This window comes from Microtus ochrogaster, chromosome 18 (genome assembly GCF_000317375.1).
Source record: "Microtus ochrogaster isolate Prairie Vole_2 chromosome 18, MicOch1.0, whole genome shotgun sequence".
Classification (NCBI taxonomy): Eukaryota; Metazoa; Chordata; class Mammalia; order Rodentia; family Cricetidae; genus Microtus; species Microtus ochrogaster.
This window is the reverse complement of record NC_022020.1, coordinates 53,596,460-53,603,045: the sequence shown is the minus strand read 5'-3', so window position 1 is coordinate 53,603,045 and position 6,586 is coordinate 53,596,460.

The window sequence follows — 6,586 nt, the reverse complement described above, 5'->3', positions numbered from 1 at the left end:
AACAAGAACTATTTCTAACAAAGTCATAGAAGAAACTTTCTCAAATCGAAGGAAAGATATGCCAACTAATGTGCAAGATAGAAAGGAACACAAAATAGAAAGGAACAGTGATGGAGGAAGGCCATTGGTTAATTAAATAAAGAAGCTGCTTGCCCTGATAGGTTAAAACATAGGTGGGAGGAAGAGGAAGTGAGGTCAGACTCGACAGCTCTCCCCTCATGGGAGCAGACGCCTCAGGGAGAGACACGATGCTCCACTCTTGCGGGCAGAGGCGAGAGCTCTGCTCTCTGAGGCACACGCGATGAAGCTCCGACCCAGGATGGACGTAGGCTAGAATCTTCCTGGTAAGCGCACCTTGGGGTGTGACACACATGATTGGAAATGGGTTAGTCCAGGAGTGAGAGTTAGCCGAGAAAAGGGCTAAAGCTAAAGAGCCAAGCAGTGTTTAAAAGAATACAGTGTCCGTGTAATTATTTCGGGTAAAGCTAGCCGTGCGGGCAGTGGGGTGCTGGGGACGCAGCCCTGCCGCTCCTATTACTACAGAACAGAAAAGAAATCCCCACATCATATAGCAATAAAAACACTAAGCGTACAGAAAAATGAAAAGATATTGAAAGCAGCAAAAGAGAAAGACCAAATCTCACAGAAAGACAGGCTTGCCAGAAAAACATCTGAGCCCACCAACTCAAAAGATAGGGGAGGGCCACATCATAACAACAAAATAACATTGTTAATTGATAACTCTCGACATAAATGGCCTCAACTCCCCAATCAGAAGACACAAACAGATTGAGTTAGAAAACAGGATTCATCCTTCTTCTGCATCCAAGAAGCACATCAAAAGAATTCTGAGAAAAGAAAGCAAATCAACAAAATGGTTAAAATTAATACAAATCTCTCAATGTTAATTCTAAATATTAATGGTCTCAGTTCTCCAATAAAGAGACACAAGCTAGCAGATAGGATTAGAAAACAGAACCCGTCTTTTTGCTGCCTCCCAGAAACATATTTCATCATCATTGATAGGTACCAACCACATTGGGGTGCAAGGACAGGAAACGGTACTCTGAGAAAATAGAACTGAAATAACAAGCAAGCATAGGTATTATAATATCTGGCAAAACTGACTTAAAATAGAAGCTACTCAGGAGAGACAAGGAGGAATATTTGATCCTCATTAAAGAAAAGCAACCTATTCATTGGCTATTACAATGACCAAAACCATGGCATCATATTTCACAAAAGAAATCCTATTAGATCTAAAATCACAGATTAAGAATGACAGAGTGATAGTAGAGTGACTTCAGTACCTATTCTCACCAATAAACAGGACATCTGGAAAAAATAAAACTAAATAGAAAAATGATGGAGTTAAATCACATTATGAACCAAATGGACCTAACAGATACCTACAGAACATTCCACCCAAACATTGAAGAATACATGTTCTTCTCAATAACCCATTGAACATTCTCCAAAACTGTCCATATATTAGGGCACAAAGTAAGTCTCAACAAATATAGGAAAATTGAAATAACACCCTGCATTCTTCCTAACCTCAGTGGACTAAAACTATCAAAGGCAGTAGAAACTATAAAAAGTACACAAATTCATGGAAACTAAACAACACATTACTGAATGGTAATTTTGTCAATAAAGAAATCAAGAAGGAAATTTAAAAGTCTTAGAATTGTACAAAAATAATCTATGAGAAGCAATGAAGGTGGTACTTTTTTGAAAAGTATCACTAAGTGCCCATATTAAAAATTGAAAGTTTGCATATTAATAACTTAATGGTGCACTTGAAGAGCTTAAAAAACACAAGCATATGGTACCCAAAAAGTAGATGACAAAAGTTCATTAACATGAGGGCTAAAATTAATAAAATAAAAACAAAATTCAAAGAATACTGAAACAAAAATTGTGCTTTTGGAAAAGATTAATAAAACTAATAAACCTTTAGCCAAAGTAACCAAAAGAAGGAAAGACATAATCCAAATTAATAAAATTGGAGATGAATATAGGAACATTATAACATATCAGGAAAATTCAGTCATAATCACAAAATTTAAAATCTATATCCCATCAAACTAGAAAATCTAGAAGAAATATATGAATTTATACATTATATAACCTGCCAGTTCAATCAAGTTGAAGTAATTTAAATATTCCCATAACATGCAAAAAGATGTTATTTAAAATATCCCAACTAAGCCGGGTGGTGGTGGCTCACGCCTTTAATCCCAGCACTCGGGAGGCAGAGGCAGGCGGATCTCTGTGAGTTCGAGACCAGCCTGGTCTACAAGAGCTAGTTCCAGGACAGGCTCCAAAACCACAGAGAAACCCTGTCTCGAAAAACCAAAAAAAATAAAAATAAAAAAACAAAATATCCCAACTAGGAAAAGTCAAGTACCAGATAGATTCAGCCCAAGATTTTACCAGACATTCCAAGTAGAAGAAACACCAATACTGCTCAAATTATCTCATGAAACAGAAAAGAAAAAATACTTCCAACATCTTTTTACAAGGCCAGTATTGCCTTGATGCCAAAACTAGACAAAGACACAAGAAAAATAGAAAACTGGTAGGTCAAGACCTTTGCTGAACATGGATGCAAAATATTCTCAATAAAATATTTGCAAACAAAATCCAAGAATACATCAAAAAGGTTATCCATTAAGATCAACAAGGCTTTATCTTGGAGATGCAGTGAAAATTAGATGTATGTAAACCAATAAATACAATCCACCACATAACCAGACTGAAAAACAGAAACCACATGATCATCTCATTAGATGCAAAAAAGACCTTTTACAAAATCCAACACTACTTTATGATAAAAGTCCTGGAGAGGCTAGGGATACAAGGGGCACACATAATAAGGGTGAGTTACAGCAAGCCCACAGACAACATCAACCTAAGCAGAAAGCATTTTCACTAAGACCAGGAACAAGATAAGGATGTCCACTTTTTCCGTACCTATTCAGTATAGTACTTGAAATTTTAGCTAGAGCAATAAGACAACCAAAGGAAATCAAGGGGATACAAATAAAAAAGGGAAGAAGTTCAAGTGTATTTATTTGCAGCTGATATAATTTTATACACAAATGAATATAAAACCCCCACCAGGAAACTTCTACAGCTGATAAACACCTTTGGCAAAGTGGCAGGACAAGTCAGTAGTTTTCATATCTACAAATAACAAACAAATTGAGAAATAAATCAGAGAAACAATCCCTTTCACAATAGCTTCAAAAATAACTTCAAATAAATCTACCTAAAGAAATGAAAAACTTGCTCCAATAAAAACTCTGAGATATATGGAATAAGATACAGGAATATGGAAAGACTTCCTATGCTCATGGGTCGGTAGGATTAATATTGTGAAAACAGCCATCCTACCAAAAGTAATTTACACACTCAAAGCAATCCCTATTAAAAGTCCAAAGCAGTTCTTCACAGTAATTAAAAAAGTAAGCAAACAAAAAAAAAAACCCTAAAATTGTCTGTGGAAACACAAATGACCCAGAACAGTCCAAACAACCCTGAACAGTAAAAACATAGTGGCATATTGCCAAGTCTGATTTTAACTTTTCCTACAGAAACTGTAATAATAAAGACAGTATGTCACTGGCATACAGGCAGACACCTTGATCAAGGGAACTGAATTGAGAACTCAGTCCATGAGCCCACAGCCACCTGATTTTTGACAAAAAAAGGAAAAAAAAAGAAAAGCCAAAAATGCGCACTGGAGAAAAAGTAGCATCTTCAACAAACAACCTTGGTCAAGTGATTGGCTGCAGGGAGAATGCAAACAGATCTTTATCCCTCACCCAGCACAGAACTCAACTCCAATGGATAAAGGAACTCAATATAAGATCCAATGTCCTAAATCTGATAGAGGAGAAAGTAGGGAATATTCTTGAACTTATATGACCTAGAAAAGACTTTCTGAACAGGACCCAGACATCATTAAGAACAATAATAGACAAGTGGGACCACATGAAACTAAACAGCTTCTGTAGAGCAAAAGACACCATCACTCCAATGAAGAGACAACCTACAGAGTGGGAAGTAAATCTTTATCACCTATAAATGCAACAGAGGATTATTGTCTAGAGCATGCAAAGAACTCAAAACACTAAATATCAAGAAAACAAACAACCTAATTAAGAACGTGGTAACGAACTAAGCAGGGAGCAATAAAAAGATCAAGCGCAGGTACCTGAAAAACAACTCCTAAGATCATCAGAGAAATGAAAATTGAAACTTTCATCTTATCTTAGTCAGAGCATCTAAGATTTAAAACAGGAGAAAACAAATGCCCGCATGGATGTGAGGAAATGGGAACACTTATTGCTCGCGGGAATGCAAACTCTGGAAATCAGTGGGGAGGCTCCTCACAAAGATGAAACTAGATTTACCACACAATCCAGCTATACCACTCCTGGGCATGTTCCCTACAGACTCTCTATACCACAACAGAGATGTCTGAAAATGTGATATGCTTACACAAGTGGAATATTATGCAGATGTCAACAAGAAGAAAAAAATATGACATTTGTAGGTAAATTGATGGAACTGGAAAGAATACTTCTGAGTGAAGGAAGGAACTCTGAGGCAGGAAGACAAATGCTACGTGTCTTCTCTCATGTGTGTGGAAAGACCTGGTGCTTCAGATGTGTGTGCTTCATTTAGAAAATCCACAGAAGTCAGGGAATTAGTGAGGGGCCATGGAAAGTGAAGTTTTCAAGAGAGGGAAGATAGGATGCAATGGAACAAAGAAGTTAAAGGGAATTATGGGATAGCAGAGGTTAGATGGAGTGAGGCGTGGGAGGACAGGGTAGAGAAGAGAACATGGGGAGGGAGTAACTAACACTGAAGACCTTTAGAAAAGACCTATAGAAACCTATGCCTACAGATTAGCCCATCTTCCAACCTTGTCAGTGAAGGATCGGGTTTGGCTTTCTTTGTTTTCTTGCAGCAAATGGTGATTAACATATTGAGCCACAACTGGTCAAAGGCATAGAAGAAGAGACTGAATGTTCAGCTCCAAATCAAACATCTGTATCCAACTTGCCCTCTCCCTGATAAGGCTCAGAGGTCATTGCATAAGTGTGTGTGGAAAGACTGTAAAAGGCAGAGAGTGGCAGATGACTCTGAGCAAATGCCATTTCCAAATACAACAGGACAGTAGAACACACGAAGTCACAATGGTTGTGACCGCGTGAACAGTTCCTGGACAAGCTCAAGTCAAACAAAATCCCAGCATGGAGAGGAGAGGCAGGTGGAAAGTCCCACTCATAACCTCAGTTGGAACCTCGAGCACACCCTAGTATGATCCAGAAAGCCCATTCCTGTCTCTCTCCAAATTCTACCCAGTCCGTGAGTCCCCAAGCAAAGGAAGATGCCAAAAACCCCAGTTTCACATACTCGGCAGCAACTGCAGCTTCCTCCCCTGAAGTTGCCAAGCCAAGTCCCTGTCTAAAGGGCTCAGCTTTTGACCACACTTAGGCACAAACGCAGCTAGTGGTAGACACATCATCACCTCTGGCCTACAACCTATAAAGTCTCCCTGCTTTCGTTTCTAGGTGTGGCTTCTCTGACCTCAGTCTCTGGGACTGGAGAACCTGACTAGGAGTTACTTTGCTCAAATAAACCTGTTTTATACTTTTTCAGTTTGGCTTGGTCTGACTTACTGCATCAGTGAATAAATCTATGGGGGGGGGAAGAAAACCTATTAATTAGCAATTGATAAAAAGACAGTTTTTTTAAGGGTGTGGCCCCTGATAGTTCAATATTTCTCCAGCTGATGACCCAAGGGCATAGGGACAGCACAAATTGGACATGCTGTAACCACTAGTAAGTTACTCAGGTTCCTGGGGCTAAGTTACACAACCATGCCTATGTCAATAGCCCTTGTTAAGCATCGTGGGTCACAAACTAAATTCAAAAACAAAACAGGACATTAAAACGGAATGGGGTTTAGTAAGTTGAGCATCCAAACTGCCTAGGCTCCCCCAAATCCAGTATGTGCAGTAGCAGTAGGATCAAAAACCCATTGCCATTGTTCTTGAGTTCTCAGTAGTCCTCATTGTCCGCTATGTTCAGCAAGTCCGGTTTTATCCCATGCTTTTTCAACCTGGATGGAGGTGGGCGGTCCTTGGACTTCCCACAGGTCAGGGAACCCTGATTACTCTTCAAGCTGATGAGGGAGAGGGGCTTGATGGGGGAGGGGGAGGGAAATGGGAGGTGGTGGCGGGGAGGAGGCAGAAATCCTTAATAAATAAATAAATTTTAAAAAACGGAATGGGGACTTGGTAGGATGAGGTAGGGATTGGTGGGGGGAGGGAGGAAGATGGGAGAATGTGGAGAGCTGAATGTATGTAAAACTGTCAAACAAATTAATTTTTAAAAATAAAATGATAAATATTTCTTTTTTAAGAAAAAGGAAAATCATTTATACATCTAACCCCTTTCTCAAATTGGATAAGGGTATGGCATGGATTTTTTGTTTCCTGACTTAGACACAGGGTCCACGGAGTAAAAGAAAAGGCATTAGCAGAAGGTACTTGGTAACTCATGA